General features: G+C 38.1%; 1 pseudogene; it reads left to right on the forward strand.

Annotated features, from left to right (window-relative positions):
• LOC110197709 (lysosomal cholesterol signaling protein-like) overlaps positions 1-6,927 on the forward strand; it is a 78,472-nt pseudogene extending 71,545 nt beyond the window's left edge.
• The last annotated feature ends 12,018 nt before the right edge of the window (positions 6,928-18,945 follow it).

Here is an 18,945-nt window from a genome sequence, read left to right on the forward strand (position 1 = left end):
TGCCTACTTACTATGTGCCAGAAACTGTGCTTAGCACTGGGATACAAATAAGAAAAACAAAGAGTCTCTACCCTCAAGGAACTTACAAATCTAATGGAAAAAAACCAAACAAACAAATATTATATCCTTTGAGCCTTACAACAACCCTGGAATAGAAGTAATTATTATCCCCATTTTACAGTTGAGGAAACAGAGGCTAAGTGACTTGCTCAGAGTCACGGATCTAGTAAGTGTCTGAGGCTAGATTTGAACTCAGGTCTTTCTGACTCCAGGCTGAGTGTTCTATTCACTGTATCACCTAGCCGCCTCTAAGCTTTCTCAAGGAGTTTAGCTGAGAATAGGAGGAGAGATATGGGAAGACAGCTGTTACGCACAGTAGAATCAAGTGAGGGCTTTTATAAGGATAAAGACTCAGGCATGGTAGTAGGCAACAGGGAGGATCCAGGAGATATAGAGAAATTGAATATTAGAGATTGTGAGAGTCATAATGGAGGCAATCTTCTGTAGAAGATGGAAGGGGACAGGATGAGGGGTTGAACTTGGAAAGCAAAGGGGCTACTTCATTATCAGAAAACTGAGTAAAGGAGAAGAATGGAGGATGATGTCAGAGATATGTAAGATGAGAAATAGGGGTGAAGAGAAAGCTATCAGCAAAGGTCCTCAACTTTTTAGGTTATGTATGAGGTAAGATCCTCAGCAGAGAGGGTGGAGAGAGAGAATGGTATAGGAGGCTTGAGGAGAAAAAAAAGGTTTGGAACAGCTGTTGTGAGTGAGATGGAGAATCAGGGAGTGAGGGCCCAGCTGAGACCAGCTACCATAAATGTGAGGAGGACCCAGTTAGCAATCATTATTTAATGACTGCCTCCACTTCCATATAGCAGCTCATGAGTAGAAGCAAAGTTCGTGAATGGTAGGAGTAATCCAGGGGTGGACTTTGGTAAAGGGATAATTGGTGACAGGACAAGGTAGCAAGGGATTCAAAAGTAAAGGATAATATAGAGATGAACTCTTTCACCAAGGGCTCAAGATTAGCAAGGGAAGAGAATATAATCAAAGCAGAGACCATGGTCTGGGCAAGTACTGAGGGAAGTAGGACCCAGGGGTCACCTTGAAGATTAAAAGTAGGCTTAGGAAGAGCGAGGTATAGGGAGAGATGGAAAGAAAGATTAGGATCAGATAAGGGAAATTCAGAATTCCTCAACATGGAAGTATAACACTCATGGATGATGGCAAGATCAAGGTCATTAGGGGTTGACCTAAAACCAGAACCCTGATAATTCAGGTTCAATGTTGGACTGAAATGAGACCATCCCAAATCACTGAACAATTAATACAAAAAAGGTTTACTTTGCCCTAATATAACAAGGATATAATGACACTTAGCTCCTTTGGACAAAGCCCCATCTTCATCTGGAAAAGAATATGGTCAGCAAAGTATGGGAACTCACGTGGTCTTCAGATATCCACTAAGTTGAAGAGGCTATGACTACATGTAAGTGGTATTTTTTTATGCTCTCATGACCAGAAGCTGTATCCAGGGAAGCAGGAACCAACTGAGTTCTAAGGATAGCTTCATTGCCTTTTAGGGGAAACTAATCCTTATTTCAGGAAAACAAGGAACCCTGCCTGGTTCTATAAGGGATTGACCATCTCTATGCATGGCTGAGGTAAAGTGAAGGAGTAGATCGTGGAAATTGAGTAAACTGAGGAAGCTGGAAGTTAAGATGTTTAAGAACCCATCAGCATGTATATTAAAGTCTGCTAGAATGAGAGGAGTTGGACTTTAAAGGAAGGTTATAAACCAGGCACTGAACTCATTTAGAAACGAGGGAGAATGTCCTGAGAGTTAGTGGATAATGGCTGCCAGAATCTGGATTGGGTAATAAATTTGGATTGAATGAACCTCACAGCATGAAAGGTAGTTGAGGTACAGTCTGGAAGGGACAATGTTAAGCAAGGAATATTATAAATCCCCTACCATGAGCAGTGAATCAAGGACCATGAGTAAAAGTATAGCAGGAACAAAAAGGATGGCTAGGAATCCAGTGTCATCAAAAGGGAGCAAAGTCTCAGTAAATTCCAGAAGATGAAAAGAGTGAGAAAGGAAGGGGGTTAAGATGAAAGGAAGTTTGTTTATTATGGAGCAGACTTTGTAGAGCGCATAGTGGATGGGATGGGCAGTTCTAGAGTGGCACAAGGGCAGTGGAGATAAGGTTCAAGCAATAGAAATGTGAGGGAGTGGACAGCTGAAGTTGAGGAAGATCCTTTGTTCTTTAACAGCAGGGAGTTCATTATCACTGGGATGGGAAGAGTAGGTGGGATTGGGAATATGCTAACTATTGGGGAATGAGTCCAGACAGAGCAACAGTATGGTATGCTCTCAAACATAGGTGATTAGAAAGTTCAAGGCCAATGTTCTGTGTGGGTAAAACTCTCTGCCTGTTGTGTTGTGAAATGGAGCAAGTCCAGCAGTGTTGTGACCCCTGAAAAATAGGGAGATAGTTTTTCCTGGCCAACCACATGCTCCTTTATGCCCTCAGGATAGTCCCAGAGAAAGGCCTCTCTCCTCACCAGCTATGAGCAGAATAGGACATGCATGAATTGTACCCTTGGCTCATCTGGAATTCTAGATGAGGTAGGAGTCAATTCCCAAATGGGAAGCCCTATCCCAAGAAGTAGGAGGTAGTTTGCCCTACGCCCTCCTCACCAGTCACAGAAGAGAAAATAAGCCTATATTTAAAACTGTGAACTTTTGTTAAGTTAATTTTAAATGTACTTTTAAGACGAGTGAATTTAAGACAACAATAACAAAACTGCCTTGTTTGTGTCTCCTGAGAAGGGGTTGAGAAACTCCTGCTTTCCTCTGAAAAATTTTTTTTTGTTTTACTGATTTTTTTTAACATCACTCACTGGAAACAATTACCATATTTTACATAATTAGAACTTCAAATACTGAAAATTTGAATAAATGCAACCATTTCAAAGGATTTGTTATTCACATTAATCAGGACCTAGCTGTATATCATTTTGCTCCTCTAAGTTGATCAACTCTCTTTCAAGGGATAGAAAGCATGATTCATCATTAGTCTTCTGAAGCAGTAACTGATCACTGTAGTGATTATCGTTCTGAAGTCTTTCAGAGTTGTTTTCTTTTACATTATTGTGGCCATCGTGCAAATTATTTTATTCACTTCCCTATGCAATCAGTTCATAGAAGTCTTCTCAAGTTTATCTGAATTCTCTATATCCATAATTTTTTATGGCATTGTAATACCTCATTACATTCATATACCAGAATTTGTTCAGTCATTCCCCAATCAACAAGCACCCATTTTGTTTCCAGTTCTTTGCCACTATAAAAATCACTTCTATACACATAGGACCTTTCTCTTTACTTTTGACATCCTTGGGATATACACCTGGTAGTATCAACTTTCCATCAAACAGTATACACATTACAATTACCATTATATTTTTCATACTTTTCTCCTCTGCTTATATTTGCCACACTGTGGTTGAGGAAAACAATTGTGAGGGTATAATATATCATTCCACAAGCATTAGTTAAACTCCTACTACAATAACAGCCACTGCGCTATACACAGTGAATACAAAGATAGATTTTTTTTTAAATCCCCTTTTCCAAAAAGCTTACATCCTATGGAGAAAATATCATGTCCACATATGAGTAAATACAAAATAAAAATAAAAAGTAAATGCAAAGTAATTGTTGGGTGCCACTAGCATCTAGGGGACTCTTAAGCTGAGTTTTGAAAGGAGCAAGGGATCCTAAGAGGCAGAGGTGAGAAGGAAGAACATTTCAGGCATGGGAGACAGCTTGAACAAAGGCATAGAGATGGAAGATGGAATGTTGTATAAGGAGAACAGCAGGTAGGATACTTTGTCCTACCATAGAGTGCATTGATTACATCTCAAACTATATTACAAAGCAGTACTCATTAAAATGATTTGGTTAAAAAATAGAGGTTGATCAGTGGAACAGATTAGGTATACAACATAGAAGAACAAACAAATCTAGTAGCCTAGTGTTCAATGAAACCCAAAGAATCAAGCTTCTGGAGTAAGGACCCACTATTGGATAAAACCTTCTAGGAAAACTGGAAAACAGTATGATAGCAATTAAGTTTAGACCAGCTCACACCATATACCAAGATAAGTTCCAAATGGACATGTGACTTAAGAGATTAAATGGTCATATAATAGAGTGGCAAAGAATGAACTGTCTTTCAGACGTACATGAAGATACATGGAGAGTTCATGACCAACAAGGGATATAGAGGAGCACAGAAGAACAAAACAATGTTGATTACATAAAATTAAAAAACTTTTGCACAAACAAAACCAATGTGGCTAAAATCATAAAGGAACTGGTTAGAGGGGGAAAAAACATCTTGCAGCAAGTTTAAACCATTCCCCATTTGATAAATGGTCCAAGGATAGGAACAGGCAGATTTCTTAGGAAGAAATCTAAGCTGTCACAAAAAAAAGTTCCAAAGCATTAATAATTAGAGACATGCAAATTTAAGCAAGTCTGAGGTTCTACCTCACATTCATCAGATTAACAAAAATGACCCCAAAAAATGACCAATGTTGGAAGGACTGTGGGGAAAATGGGTGTACTCATGTACTGTTAGTGGAACTGTGAACTGGTCTAGCCATTTTGGAAATACAACCAAATAGTTACTATACTGTGCATCTCTGATCTAGTAATACCACTACTGGGGCTATAACCATGGATCAAAGAAAGAGGAAAAGGACCCAAATGTACAAAAATATTTATAGCTGCTCTTTCTGTGATGGAAAAGAACTGGATACTTAGGAGATACTCATCAATTGGGGAATTACTTAACAAATTATGGTATATGAATGTAATGAAATACTATTGTACTATAAGAAATGATGGAGACAGTTTCAGGGAAACGTGGGAAGACTATGAGTGTGAAAAGAGAAAGCACTGTTCAATGACCCCTCTTGTACACAGATTTTGAACTGGAAGAGATCATCTGAAATGTCTGCCTCAGTTTCCTCATCTATAAAATGAAGCTAATAACAGCACCTGCCTCTTCTCTTAGGGTGGTTATGGGGATACAATGAGATAATATTTGTAAAATACTTTCTTAAAGTACTATATAAATGCTATTTGTTATCATCATTATTATTATCTTACAGACAATGAAAGTGAGACCAGAAGTTAAGTTTCTTATCCAAAATCACATAAGAATATGTGATACAGCTATGATTAGGACCCAGTCCTCTTGACTCCAAATCAAGTGCTCCTCTTAAGGCATCATACTGCTTTTCCTGGAGACAAGTCTACACTGGTGTATATGTGTGTACATGTGAAAACATGGGCCTTGAAATTTCAAATCACATGATTCTGGGAACCGATGCATCAAATATTCCTGTAACATTTAGTCTCTTCAAGAATTTTACCTATTCAACAATGCCATTATAGTAAAGGCCAGCATTTGTTCACTGTTCTAGGTGAACTTACCCACCATACTCTCACCTGTTTAATAGTAAAGAAACTGTTTCAAAATAGGTACCTATTACAAAAGGTATCAATTTCCTCCTGTCTTTTCAGGTAACATCCTCAGTGAAAACTGGGTAGGGAAGGTTTCATATGACAAAAAGGGTAAGTAGAAGGGTTCAGAGACATCTCAGTGACAAAGTAGACAGAGCACTGGGCCTGGAATCAGGAAGACCAGCCTTCAAATCTTGTCTTAAACACTTAATAGCTGTGTGGCCCTGGGCAAGTCATTTAAGTTCTGTTTGCCTCAGTTTCCTCATCTGTAAAATATCTCCCGGGGTTGTGGGGATCAAAAAAAGATAACATTTGTAAATTTCTTAGTACAGTGCCACATAGAAGGTGCTAAATGCTTCTATTAAGCCTACTGATATGACATTAGAGCTGGATTTCTGGACTGGGGTAAAGGTAGCTATGGGGCAGTTAGGAAGAAAGGGGACAAAGAAGCTCAGTTTGTGCCAAACTGTTCTCCTGCCTACAGGAGACTCTCTGCCTCCTACCAACTGTCACATAAAGCAAAAACAGATACAACAAGCCTGCTACTTCCCACCTTTGCCCAAGTAATTATCTAGCCATTCCTGAACAAAGAGCTGTCCTCTGTTCCTTTTTCCAAACATGTCCTTATCATGGCTCATAATGGAATCTCAAAGCTGAGTCTGGACTGTTTCGACAATGAAAGCCATAGGCTGCTCAATAACAGGGATCATCCCAGGACCATTCCAACAGAATCTAGGCCAAAAGGAAATAAATTAATTATGACTTTCTATCCATTCTAAATGTCCCATTCTAACCCTTCAGGCAGAAACCTATCTCCCTCTGGAACTATAATTTCATTGGCAAAAGGAAACTCCTTCTAGGAATGCAGATTCCCACACGATTTGCAATTTCTAGTCTTGGAGAGTTGCCTGAGGCACTGAAAAGTGAAGTGACTTGCAAAGCCTCCCAGGACTTGGAGGCTGCTTTTAATCCACTACCCCATGCAGACTTTCTTGATGTATTCTTACTACTAATACTCTCATTATTAAATCCATTTCCCAGTCAAAGAACTAAGGTTGTAGGAGAGCAAGAATTGGATCAAAAAATGGTAAAGTGAATCAATATGAAGTTTTAATACAGTTTTTTCTCAGTCAAGTTTCCGTCTCTCCGCAAGGCTGATTCCCAAATACTGATTTCTGTTTTCCTTCCTCACTCCACCTTTTTGCTTCATGCTTCTCTGCATTTCTTGCCTTTAGCCACCAGGTGCCATCAGAACATGCACTTCCAGGAAAAACACTGGTTGTAAATTTCAGATTGTAGGTGGCGACTACTCAGGAGATATCAAGATACTGACCATTAAACCAGCAAGAATCTGGGCTGTGAATACATGGCCCACGGGATGATTTTGAAAAAAAAAAAAACAACTGGATGCTTTGCAGTCCTGTAGGTGAAGCTTTAGATAAGAAGACCGACACCAAAGAATTAAAAGGGAGTGGGGGGAGGGGCAGGGAGAAGAGGAAACAGCTGTTCAGGAGAGAGAAGATAAAACAAATGCACTAGTGGAGCTGAGTACTTACAGCCTAAGTGAATTTCAATGTGTGAGATTCTCTTAATCATACGCTGAAAAAGAATCACTCCTGTTTTTCCTACACTGATAAGCTCAATTTACTAAAGACACGTGCAGTATCTCCCCCTTTTCCCCAGTCGAATATAAACTCCTTCAGGCTGGTGATTGTAATTTTTGTTTTTGTATCGTCCACCTCTAGCACATAGCCTTGCACCTTGAGGCCCCTTAAATGCTTGTTGAAGCCAGGTTGTGCGATGACTAATGTTGATAGACTTAACACTTCTGAGCAATGCAAGGATCTAAGACATCTCCAAAGGCCTTGTGGTGGAAAATGCTATCCACATCCAAAGAAAGAACTATGGAGTCTGAATGCAGATCGAAGCATATACTATTTGCTATTTTTTTCTCTTCTGTTGTGTTTTGTTTCCTCTTTCTTGTGGTTCCTCCTATTGGTTCTACTTCTTCCTTACAACATCACTAATGCGAAAATGTGTTTAATAGGAATGTGTATGTACAGCCTATATCAGACTGCACACCATCTTGGGGAGGGAGGTGGGGAGGGAGGGGGAGAAAAATTTAAAACTCAAAAGCTTATGGAAGTGATGGTTGATAAATCAAAATAAATTAATTTTTTTTAAAAAAAGAAATGCTTGTTGAGTTGATCTCAATTCCAGTTGCTCCTTTCTAGCCCATTTCAGTCTTCATTTTTGGCCACAGACAACTTAAGCCTAAAAGGAGCAGTATGAAGTCCCTCTCCCTGCTGCAAGTTCACAGTCAATCTCTTTCCTTTTCGTCCAAGTTTTGGCAATGCCTTTTCTTTTCACTGCACAGTCTCTTCCAGATATCTCCCCCCCTGCCCCACTTCTGCCAGGCAAGGAAGCAAGGTGTACCTCAGAGTAATTTCTTGTTCAGTCTATGATTCCCAGGTAGAGGAGCCTCCATAGTCCTGCCCAGAACCTAGTTTATCTTAGCACACATACCAAATTTCCCTGAGACACAATAACCAAAATGATTATCCAAGTGATTACATATTATTCTTCTTTTGGCTCAACAATACCAAAAAGGATTACATTCAGAAAATTTAAGTATTTTTTCTCCATGTTAGATAGTTAGGTTTTGCTTTACTTGATTATAGACAACTTGCAATGTATTGACAAAGAAAAATGACCAACAGTTATCAGACAATACACGAAACTGATTAAAAAATTAGGACAAAAAACCCAAAGGTAACATGAATACATTTTTCAAGTCATTTTTTTCTTCCAACTGCTGAAGAGATAAACCTGTCACAATTCTCCAGGTAAAAATCTTTCATATACTTGCTCCTTTTAAAGTGGTTCCTCTGTTCCTTTCACCTTTTCTTACAGGCCCGATTTTCTAACCCTTCAGTCAGGTTTCTCTTTTAAACTCTATAGTTTTTCAGATCCCTAAAGCAAGGGGAGCTCCTCAGAGCAACGCCAGTGGGCAGAGTTTCTGAGACCGCAAGCAACGGCACTTTGTTGCTCTTCATAATATGCCCCAAATATGGATAACTCAAAAGACTACAGGACAAATGTCCAATGGTCTTTTAAGATTAAAGCAATTGTGCCTTGGGGCCAGCATTTGTTTTCCATGTACTCATTAACCTGTGCCCATGCCAGGTTTATGTAACAATTATATTGTTGAGAGGACATTGTCAGATTGCTTTGATATTTTCCTATCCCTATTATTTTTTTCTATTTAAAAAATGCTAAGTTTAACACACATCAAATAAAATGAGCACTTCCATATAGTAGAACAGAAAGATACTGTTGTACATGAAACTGTGAATTTCCATTATTATGTTCAGCTTGCTTTTCTAAATATATAATAAATTCTGCCTGTTATTTTTGAAGTTGGAGAGCCTTGTTCCTTCTTGCACAGGACACTCCAGCTACCAACTCCAATCATTTTCACTGGCTGTCTCCCATGCCTGGAACTCTCTCCCTTCTCACTTCTGCCTCCTGGCTTCCCTGGCTTCCTTCAAGTCTCAGCTAAAATCCCAACTTCTGCAATATTCCTGATCCTCTTTTGCTAGTACCTTAGTAGGTGTTTAATAAATGCTTATATTTTCCCTTTCCTCTGCTAATTAGCTCCAGTTGATCACATATACATATATATATATATATATATATATATATATATATACACACACACACACACACACATATATGTACATATCCATATCCTATTTGTACATAGTTGTGTATATGTAGATATGTATATACATACACACACACCTATATGCATGTATGTATGTATCCTATTTGTACATAGTTGTATGTATGTTGGCCCCCTACCATAGACTGTTAACTCCTTGAAGGCAGGAACTGGTTTTGCTCTTCTTTGTATTCTTAGCAGGCAGTTAATAAATGCTTCTTGATCTGTCTTACATTCATATATCACTTTCATGTCTGCATAATGCTTTACATCCACAGTCTTACTTAAACTTCCTAACAATCCTACGAAATAGGTACTATGAGTACTATTATCCCCATTTTTTTAACGATGGGCTTCTTTTTTGTTTGCTCATTCTTCCAGAGCACTTCCTGACTTTGGAGTTTGTTAGGGCCAAGTGCTTTGAACTTCTGGAAGAAATATGTGGGCTGGACCTGCCACTGCTTTCTTGGGGTGTTTATTGTTATGTTATTCCAGGATCTTAGGGACAGCTCAGGCTGGGAACATGCAAGCTTTCCATACTCTTAAAGTGGTCTGATCAGGGCAAAGTCTGTTCATTGGCTTCCTGAACTCTGCAAGTTCCTGATCTGGGTTTGGATCCGAGCAACATACCTGTGGACTTGTCTCCTTTGGAGTTTCACTAGTCTGTTGCTGGACTCAGTCAATATCTTCCAGGTAGAAAGCTCTGCTGGCTCAGAGACAGAACTGTAAGCTTCCCTTTGGTCTGGGATTCTTATTCTGATGATTCCTTTGCAGGCTTCATGCTGAGGCTAGAAGCTGGAATTGAAACCCTGCTCTTATCCTGGGGTCTGAGCCACACAGCTGCTGCTTACTTCTGAACTTGATCCTTGATTAATACACTGCCTAGGGCTCACAACCACTTCTCACTCTGGAACACCATCCCTAAGTGCAAATCCCATTCTCAGCCCTGGATCTGTGATTTGGGACTGGTTAGCGATGGACAAAGTTGCCAGCTGGCACCTGTTCCCAAAGCCTGTACAAAGTTGTAGTGCCTGAGTATGGATATGAGATCTAATCTTGTCCCACTGCACAGCCTCAGTAATTTTTTAGTCCCTGGGAGATGGAGTGATTCAGGTATCACGTTCCTAGCCAGACCTGGCCCTGGTGTCCACAGACCTCTCTGTCTCTCTCCTTATGCAAGCACAGGCTGGAAAAATTACTGTTTCTTCTATTTCCCATCAAAATTCAGTCTGGTGCATTTTCTAGATCTGTTAGGAGTTTTCTGGAGTGGAGCTCACTGTACTTCTTCTTGCTACTCTGCCATCTTGGCTCCACCCTTACAATCCTGGCTTCTTGTTCATTATCACAGAACTCAGTGGAAAGGAAGAGAAATACAAAGTGTACCAAAAGTCCTAGTGTAATTTTAAGCTTTAACAACTTAAAACACAAGCTCTACCCATTAAGCTTTAATAGCTTAAAACTGCACAAAATCTGTATATACCAGCTGCTTTCCTGGTGACAGATAAGCCCTTTTTCAGGCCAATCCCCTGTCCAAATGCCAAGAGCTTACTCAAGTCAATTCCTCTGTCTCCACTGATGAGTCAATTCTAGCCAAAGGCAAAAAGGTTGTGACCACTTTTACATTCAGTGGCAATGGTAACCATCTTCCCTTCTCCTTAAATATACCATTTAAACATTACCTCTGCACACCAGAATTGCAATACAGTAACTCATGACTACTGCTCCAGTTTCCACAATTCCACAGAGTTTCCCTAGTTACTAAGCTAAAGTTACTGTTATCAGCCTGTGGGAGAGTTTCCTCTGCAAATCTTGAAAGCTGGGGAACAGAAAGTAGTTGGTTACATCATAATTTGTCAGACTATTTAAGGGGTATAGCTTGTATGTGAGTGAATTTAGTGGTTACAAAAATCAATTCAGTGATATCCATTATGTGTTATAAGATGTATTTTACTTCACGAGCAGAAATGTTTTGGTGAGAGTGGAAAGAGTAGGGGATAGACCTGTAAAAGCTTGGGAGGTATCTCAGACCTCTTCATGGTGTGCTGGAGGGCTATTCATAGTTGTACTGTCCTAGGCTCCAGGCTGATGTTGGTCCAACACCCACACAAAGAGTTCACCAGAACTAGAAAAGGAGCTACGGTCAGATCAAGTCTAGCATGGCCTGCCTGAATTATTACAACTGTGGTTTGTTCCTAGTTCTCATCCCTAGAAAAAGGTGCAAAACAAAATCAATGCAACTAAAATAAGAAGAGATGCTGTTGAATGGGGGGAAAAATCTTAACCTCTACTGTCTTTGATAAAAGATATGATAACCAAGATATACAGGGAACGGATATAAATATAAATAAGACCAAGAACTATTCCCCAATAGATATGTGGGCAAAAGGAACGAACAAAGAGTTTTCTAAAGAAGTAAATAAAAAAAATGTACCACATCAATAATAAGAGAAATGGAAAAAAAAGGCTTTGAGGTTTTGCTTCACACACATATTGGCAAAGATTAGGAAATATGAAAGTGATAAATACTGCAAGGGCTGTGGGATGATAGGTACATTAAAGCACAAATGGTACTGTAAATTGGTCCGACCATTCTGTAAAACAATTTCAAACTATATTAGAAAAGTCACTGAACTATAATTAATCAAAGCACTTACTACGTGCCAGGGACTATATTAGACATGGGGGATACTTAAAAAAAAAACAAAAAAACAGAACACTCCTTGCCCTCAAAGGGCTTATATTCTATTAGGGAAATAGCATGTACTAAAAAAGACATACAAAACATATAAAATAAATAAAGATAATTGTGGGTGATAAAGGCACTACGAGCAATAAGGATCAGGGAAAGCTTCATGTAGGAAGTAGCATTTGAACTGAGTCTTAAAGGAAACTAGAGATCCTAAGAGGAGGAAAGAAGGAGGCAAGGATGATTCATATTCCAAGAATAAGGGATAGATGTATGGGCACAAAGATGGAAGATGGAGTGTCATAGGGAAGGAACAGTAAAGAAGATGGTTTTGCTAGATTGTAAAGGGCATGAAGAAGAATAATATATGGCTGGAAAGCTAGGTTGAGGCCAGGTTTTAAAAGGCTTTAAAAGCAAAATAGAGGAGTCAATACTTGATCCAAGAGTTAATAAGGAGCCACTGCAGTTCAATGAGTAGGAATGTAACATAGTCAGACCCGCACTTTAGAAAAATCACTTGGGCAACTGTGTGGAGGACAGTATGTAGTGAGGAGAGACCTGAAGCAGCGAGTCTAATTAGGAGGCCACTACAATCTTCCACTAGGATGATGGCTGCATTTACCTTTTGACCCAGCAATACTACTATTGGGCACTTAGATGTGATATCAATTTTATTTTGTAAAGTGTCCAGAAAATATTTATTTATCTATTTGATTATTTTTAATAAGAGACTCATTGAGAATCAGACCTTCCTAACACATATGCTTTTACTTGTTCTTATTCAAGAATGCAATTGTAGCAATCTACGTTTTAAATACATTAATCACAGTAACTCACCAAGTGTGTTCTTATATTCTTTCTGGCTCAAAGATAAGTATACAATTGAACCTGTCAGGAAAGTCTCATCACAGTCAGAAATGGAGCAAATGAAACAGTGAAATCATATTACTGTTGTGCACTGTGCTATCAAATAAGCAAATTCTCATTTTACAGATGAGGAAATCAAGCAAAATAGATTTATGACTTGTCCAGTTACATAGTGAGTCAGTGGAAGAAATGGAAAGAGATCCCAACTTATGGGAAGAAAGAATATTGAGTTTGGATTTAGATATCTTAGACATGTCATTCCCCCCTTTTAAGCCTCGATCCTCTCTTCTGTCAAATGAGGGGGTTGGATTAGATAATTTCTTAGATCTCTTCCAGCACTGACACTCTATTATTCTATGATTCTGGGCTCCTTGTTCAGCTAAGTATCCACAGATGACACAAGATATTATCTATACCCTCACAGATATTCAAACTTAGAAAAAAATCCCCACAATCATTTAAATATTTCCCAATACACTTGGGTATATCCAAATAAATTTTATCCAGATGCTTAAGTGTAATTAATTACACTAGAGGAAAGCTAAGGAGAGTGGACCACTCCACTTTCCTCTTGAATGCTTATACCTAGGTGAATCAAAGTAGGTGCTCTCCTGCCTTTTCCCATACACTTCTACCTACAATGGGGGTAGCAGGTACCAGGTCCTGAGGGATGTGGGCAATGTGACTATTTCTGTCCAGTGCCTAATGAGAGTAAATTTTTCTACATCAAATTTATTTTTTCTATTCTTAATACCAAATAAAATTAGTATTTCCACAATACATAGAACAGAAAAAGAGAGTTATACATGGAGCTGCACATTTATATTATATACAGTTTGCTTTTCTTTTCAAGAATATAATGAATTTGACAGGTAACTTCCAAAACTGTCCTGCTTGTCTGTGATTCTTTCTGAACTTCCTTCTTTTCTCTTCTGTGTATTTAAAAAAAATCTTTGAAGACCCTTCCTTCCTTCCTTCCTTCTTTCTTTCCTTTCCTTCACTGCCGTTTTACTAGCTCTGCATCCATCCTCCAAATTGGAAAAAAAGAAAAGAAAAATGAAGTCCTTTGTAATAAATATGCACAGTTAAGTGAAACAAATCTAATGAAAGTAAAATGAGGGACTTCTGGGTCACATGATCAACAAGATGAAAAACTGGGCATTTTCTCTGGTCCCCACAACCTCTTAAACTTCTCTAAAACAGAAATTATTCACCAAAGATTAGACAACTTCAACTGTCTTCATTATCTAGTACACCCCAAAAGCACCTAGAGTTCACTTAACACCCCTCCTCCAACTCCCAGACTACTGGCAGGGAGGCTGCACTAGAAGACCCAAGGACCTGACACACAAGGTTTGCAACAAAACCCCAAACCCCGTCCTCATTCTTTCTTTCCAATGGGGTGAAGACCTCAGCTCCAGGAAGCAGAATTTTACTCAGGCAGCCACCCTTCAGGAGCAAAAGTCTGCTGAGGGCCACACCTCGATAGCACTAGTACTGCAAAGCTCTGAACTGCTGGTGCAGGGGCAGAAACCCTCATGGCACTAATACATCACAGAGTAGGGCAGGACATCAGGATAGGACACTATGTGTGTTTGGTAGAGAGGTGGATGCTATGTAGAGATCCATTAAGCCTGAGGGAAAGAGCACAGCATCCAGCTAGGGCCAGTTCTGACCACTAAGAAGTCACTAGGGACAGAGATCAAGGCTGGTAAACTGTGAATTGCCCAGTGTGGGAAGAGGCTGAGACACTTTGAGATCCAGCCCCAAAGGAAACCACCATCAGAAAGGGGGGAAGGAAAGCAGGGAAATAGAGAGGAAGGTGTGATGTGTCAGGGTCAAATCAAGAGACAGCAATGAAGGGAAGAGGACCCCTATGGTCTCAGAAAAGAAAGAGCCTACAGGGAGTGGGTGAGAAGGAGGGGGAAGTATCTAAAAAGGGGAGAAAGGAAGGAGGATTTGCTTTGTGATGAGAGAGGTCTCCACCTATGAATTCTCCTATAGGTGAAGATAGATGGTGACCTTACATTGGGTGTGGAGTAGTGCTTGAAAAGTTTACTTGTCCTACCTTGGCAAGGGGGAGTTGAAACTCCTGGGGGCAACTGACACCTCAAGAAGTGGGAGGACATGGAAGCAGAAAGGAGATTTTGAAGCAAATGCAGTAAAAAGGTGATCAGGGGAGGTATGGATCAGTGGTGGGGTATATAATTAGGAATGTGGTAGACAAGGGGCCCTACCAGGGGGCATTATCCTTTCCTGCAATAATTGGCATCTTTTGTTTTTCCATCTGAATTTTGTTATTATTTTATCAAGTTCTATAAAGTATCCACTTGGTAATTTGATTGGTATAACATTAAGAGAATAAATTAATTTTGGTAGTATTATCACTTTTTATTATATTGAGACAGCTTAAACATGAGCACTGAATATTCCCCCAGCTATTTAAGTTATTTCCTTTTTACATTTACTTATTTTTAACATTCATTTTTAAAATTTTGAGTTGCAAATTCTCCCTCCCTCTGACCCCTTCCCAAACCATCGAGAAGGCAAGCAATATGATATCCATTTTATAGTTGAAATCATGCAAATAAGTTCTTTATTTTGTTAAGGACCACTTTGTAATTGAATCTATACATGTCTTTTTAGTGCTTTCGTAGGTCAATATACAGATGTTTTATACATTTTGTAGTTATCTGGAATACAATTGTCCCTGCAATTATTTCTTCTGATGTTTTGTTAGTATTATTATATAGAACTGCTGTTGTTTCTTTTTTTTGAGGATTTATTTTGTAGCCCACTACTTTGATGAAGCTGTTAATTGTCTCAGTTAGTACCTTTGCTGATTCTCTAGGATTTTCTAAATAAAATATCATATAATAAGCAAACAGGGATAATTTTATCTCCTCTTTATCTATCTTTATGCCTTCAATTTCTTTCTCTTGTTTTATTGCTGCTGCTAACAATTCCAGAATTATGTCAAATAATAGAGGAGGTATTAGGCATCCTTGCTTCACACTCGTATTTACTGGAAAAGATTCTAATGCATCCCAATTACATATGATACTTTATTTTTGTTTTAGATAAATGCTTTTTATGATGTTCATGAAAAGGTCCCTTCTTTCCTATACTTAATAAGATTTTTAGCATAAAAGAGTGCTAGATTTTGTCAAAGGCTGTTTCAACGTCTATTGAGATGATCTGTGGTTTTGGACATTTTTATATGATTATATTGATTGTTTTACCTAATGTTGAAAAATCCTTGCATCCTTTCCACTTGGAAACAATAAAACTCTAATAACCCAGTGTTTGATAAAGTAGAAAGCATAAATTACCTAGGAAAAATCCTTATTTGAGAAAAAAAAAACTTGGCAAAACTGGAAAGAAGTCTGTCAGAAATTAAGCTCAGATCAAAATCTTATACTATATTTCACAATACATTTTAAATGGATACATGACCTTAATATTAAAAGGATACTATACAAATTTTGAAGAGAAACAGATCATATACCTCTCACAGCTATGAGTAGAATATTTTTTTCTTAACCAAACAAGATATAGAGGCAATTACAAAAGATAAAATTACAAAAGATACAACTTTGATAACCCAAAACTAAAAAGTTTCTGCACAGACAACATTAATGCACCTAGGTTAAGAAGGGAAATGGTTGAATGGGAAAAAATCTTTATATCAAATTTCTCTGATAAGGGTTTGGTATCCAAATATATATATATATATATATATATATATATATATATATATATATATATACACAATTAATAAATATACATAAGACTAATAACCATTCACAAATAGATGAATGCTCAAAAGATACAAACAAATAGTTCTTAAGAGAGCTGCAAAGTATTCACAACCACATTTTAAAATGCTCTAAATCACTAATAATAAGAGATATGCAAATCAAAATAACCCTGTGATTTTACCTTAGACCCTGCAAATTGGCAAAAATGACAAAAAATGGCAATAGTCTATATTGGAGAGGATGTGGAATGATAGGCACACTAATACATTGTTGGTGGAGCTATGAAATGGTATAACCATTTTGGAAAGCAATCTAGAATTATACAAATAAAGTAACTAAAATGTGCATACCCTTTGAACCACAGACTCCATTGCTGGGCTTATTCCTTAAGGAAGCCAGAAGAATGTCCCTAAATATACCAAAATAATTATAGTAGCACTTTTGTGACAGATAAGAATTAGAAACAAAGTAGATGCCCATCAATTGGGGAATGACTAAACAAATTATGGTACACGAATGTAATGGAAGATGCTGTGTTGTAAGAAATGATGTGTGTGATGAATTCAAAAGAGCACGGAAAGACCTGTATCAACTAATGCAGACTGAAGTGAGCAGAGCCAAGAAAATTATATACGCAGTAACTACAACAATGTAAATGGAAAGAACTACATACCAAAAAAAATCAAAAGTAAATGTAACAAAATTATAAAGATCAAGCAGGATTTAACTGAAGAGATATGAGAGAATATCCCCAACCTATCCCTTTGTGGAGTTCTGAAGTCCATAGGTGTTACACATTGTATTGTTTTTGGACTTTTTTCAATGTATTGATTACACATGATCAATTTTTTTTTCCTCTCTAAAAATACTATTTGTTATATTAGATGTCTGGGGAGAGACTTAGGAAAACTGATGTTGTAACAAACAGAAGATATCACTAAAAACTTATTTAAAAAAAGAAAGTATACTGAGGGATGGTAGTGGTACCCTGGTAGAGCCTAAAGAAGTGGGTAGTGATCCCTTGGGGAAAGAAAGCCCAACCTTAGTGTAGAGAGACAAGAAGTTCACTAGGGCTATGGGAAAAGGGACAGAGAGAAGGTTCTGTCATCCTCTCTGGGAATGGAGTCAAAGGACAGAAGTGGCATTGTAAAGTAGAGAGAGTGTTCAAGTACAACTTTTTAAGGAACCCTAGAGACCTTATCCCAGAGCTTCTGTAACAAGAGTAGAAGTCTCCAGGGCAGAAACCACTGATAAGGCACTGAAAAAACAGTATTCACTGGCACTACTAAGGAGAGCTCTCAACACATTTATCTGCTAGGAGAAGGGACTAGACTAGGAACCATGAAGCTCTTCCAGAAGAGAACAGTACAGTGGATATGCACTGACCTGGAAAATAGGAAAGTATCACAAACACAGATCTGTGTACACTTTGTGTCCTAAATTTCCTCACACTGTAGTTGTTTCTTATATTCTTAAACTGTCAATTGAGTGGGAACGTTTGCCATGTCCTAGCCTTGGGAAGGGACAAATCTTTTTATTTATTTATTTTTAACTTAAAAAAAATTGTTTTAAATTCTCTACCTCTTTCCCACCCCTCCCCCATCCACTGAAAAGGCAAGCAATATCATTTATACACGTGAAATCATGCAAAACATTTCCATATTAGCCATATCACAAAAAACAAGAAAAATAGAAAAAACTATATTTTAATTTGCACTCAGAATTCATCAGTTCCCTCTCTGGAGATGGATAGCACTTTTTCATTATGAGTCCTTTGGAATTGTCTTAGATCATTGGATGGATCAGAGTAGTTAAGTTTTACACAGTTGATCATCATTATAATATTGATGTTACTGTGTACAATGATGTGGTTCTTCTCACTTCACTTTTCATCAGTTCATATAAGTCTTCCCATATTTTTCTGGAACTGTCCCCCTCATCATTTCTTATAGCACAATAGTATTCCATCACAATCATATGCCATAACTTGTCCAGCCATTTCCCAATTGATGGGCATCTTGTCAATTTCCAATTCTTTGCCACCATAAAAAAAAATGCTGCTATAAATATTTTATACATATAAGTCCTTTTCTTTTTCTTTGATCTCTTTGAGGTACAGACCTAGCAGTGGTACTTCTGAGTTAAAAAGGTATGCATAGTTTTATAGCTTTTTTGGGTATAGTTCCAAATTATTCTCCAGAATGGTTGGACCAATTCACAACTCCACCAACAGTTCATCATTTTATTTTCCCTCAAACATGCCAGAACTTGTCATTTCTTACAAATATAAGCTGGTACTTCAGAGTTGTTTAATTTGCATTTCTCCAATCAATAGTGATTTAGAGCATTTTTTAATATGACT

Source organism: Phascolarctos cinereus, unplaced genomic scaffold, assembly GCF_003287225.1.
Source record: "Phascolarctos cinereus isolate Bilbo 61053 unplaced genomic scaffold, phaCin_HiC Scaffold_8;HRSCAF=390, whole genome shotgun sequence".
Classification (NCBI taxonomy): Eukaryota; Metazoa; Chordata; class Mammalia; order Diprotodontia; family Phascolarctidae; genus Phascolarctos; species Phascolarctos cinereus.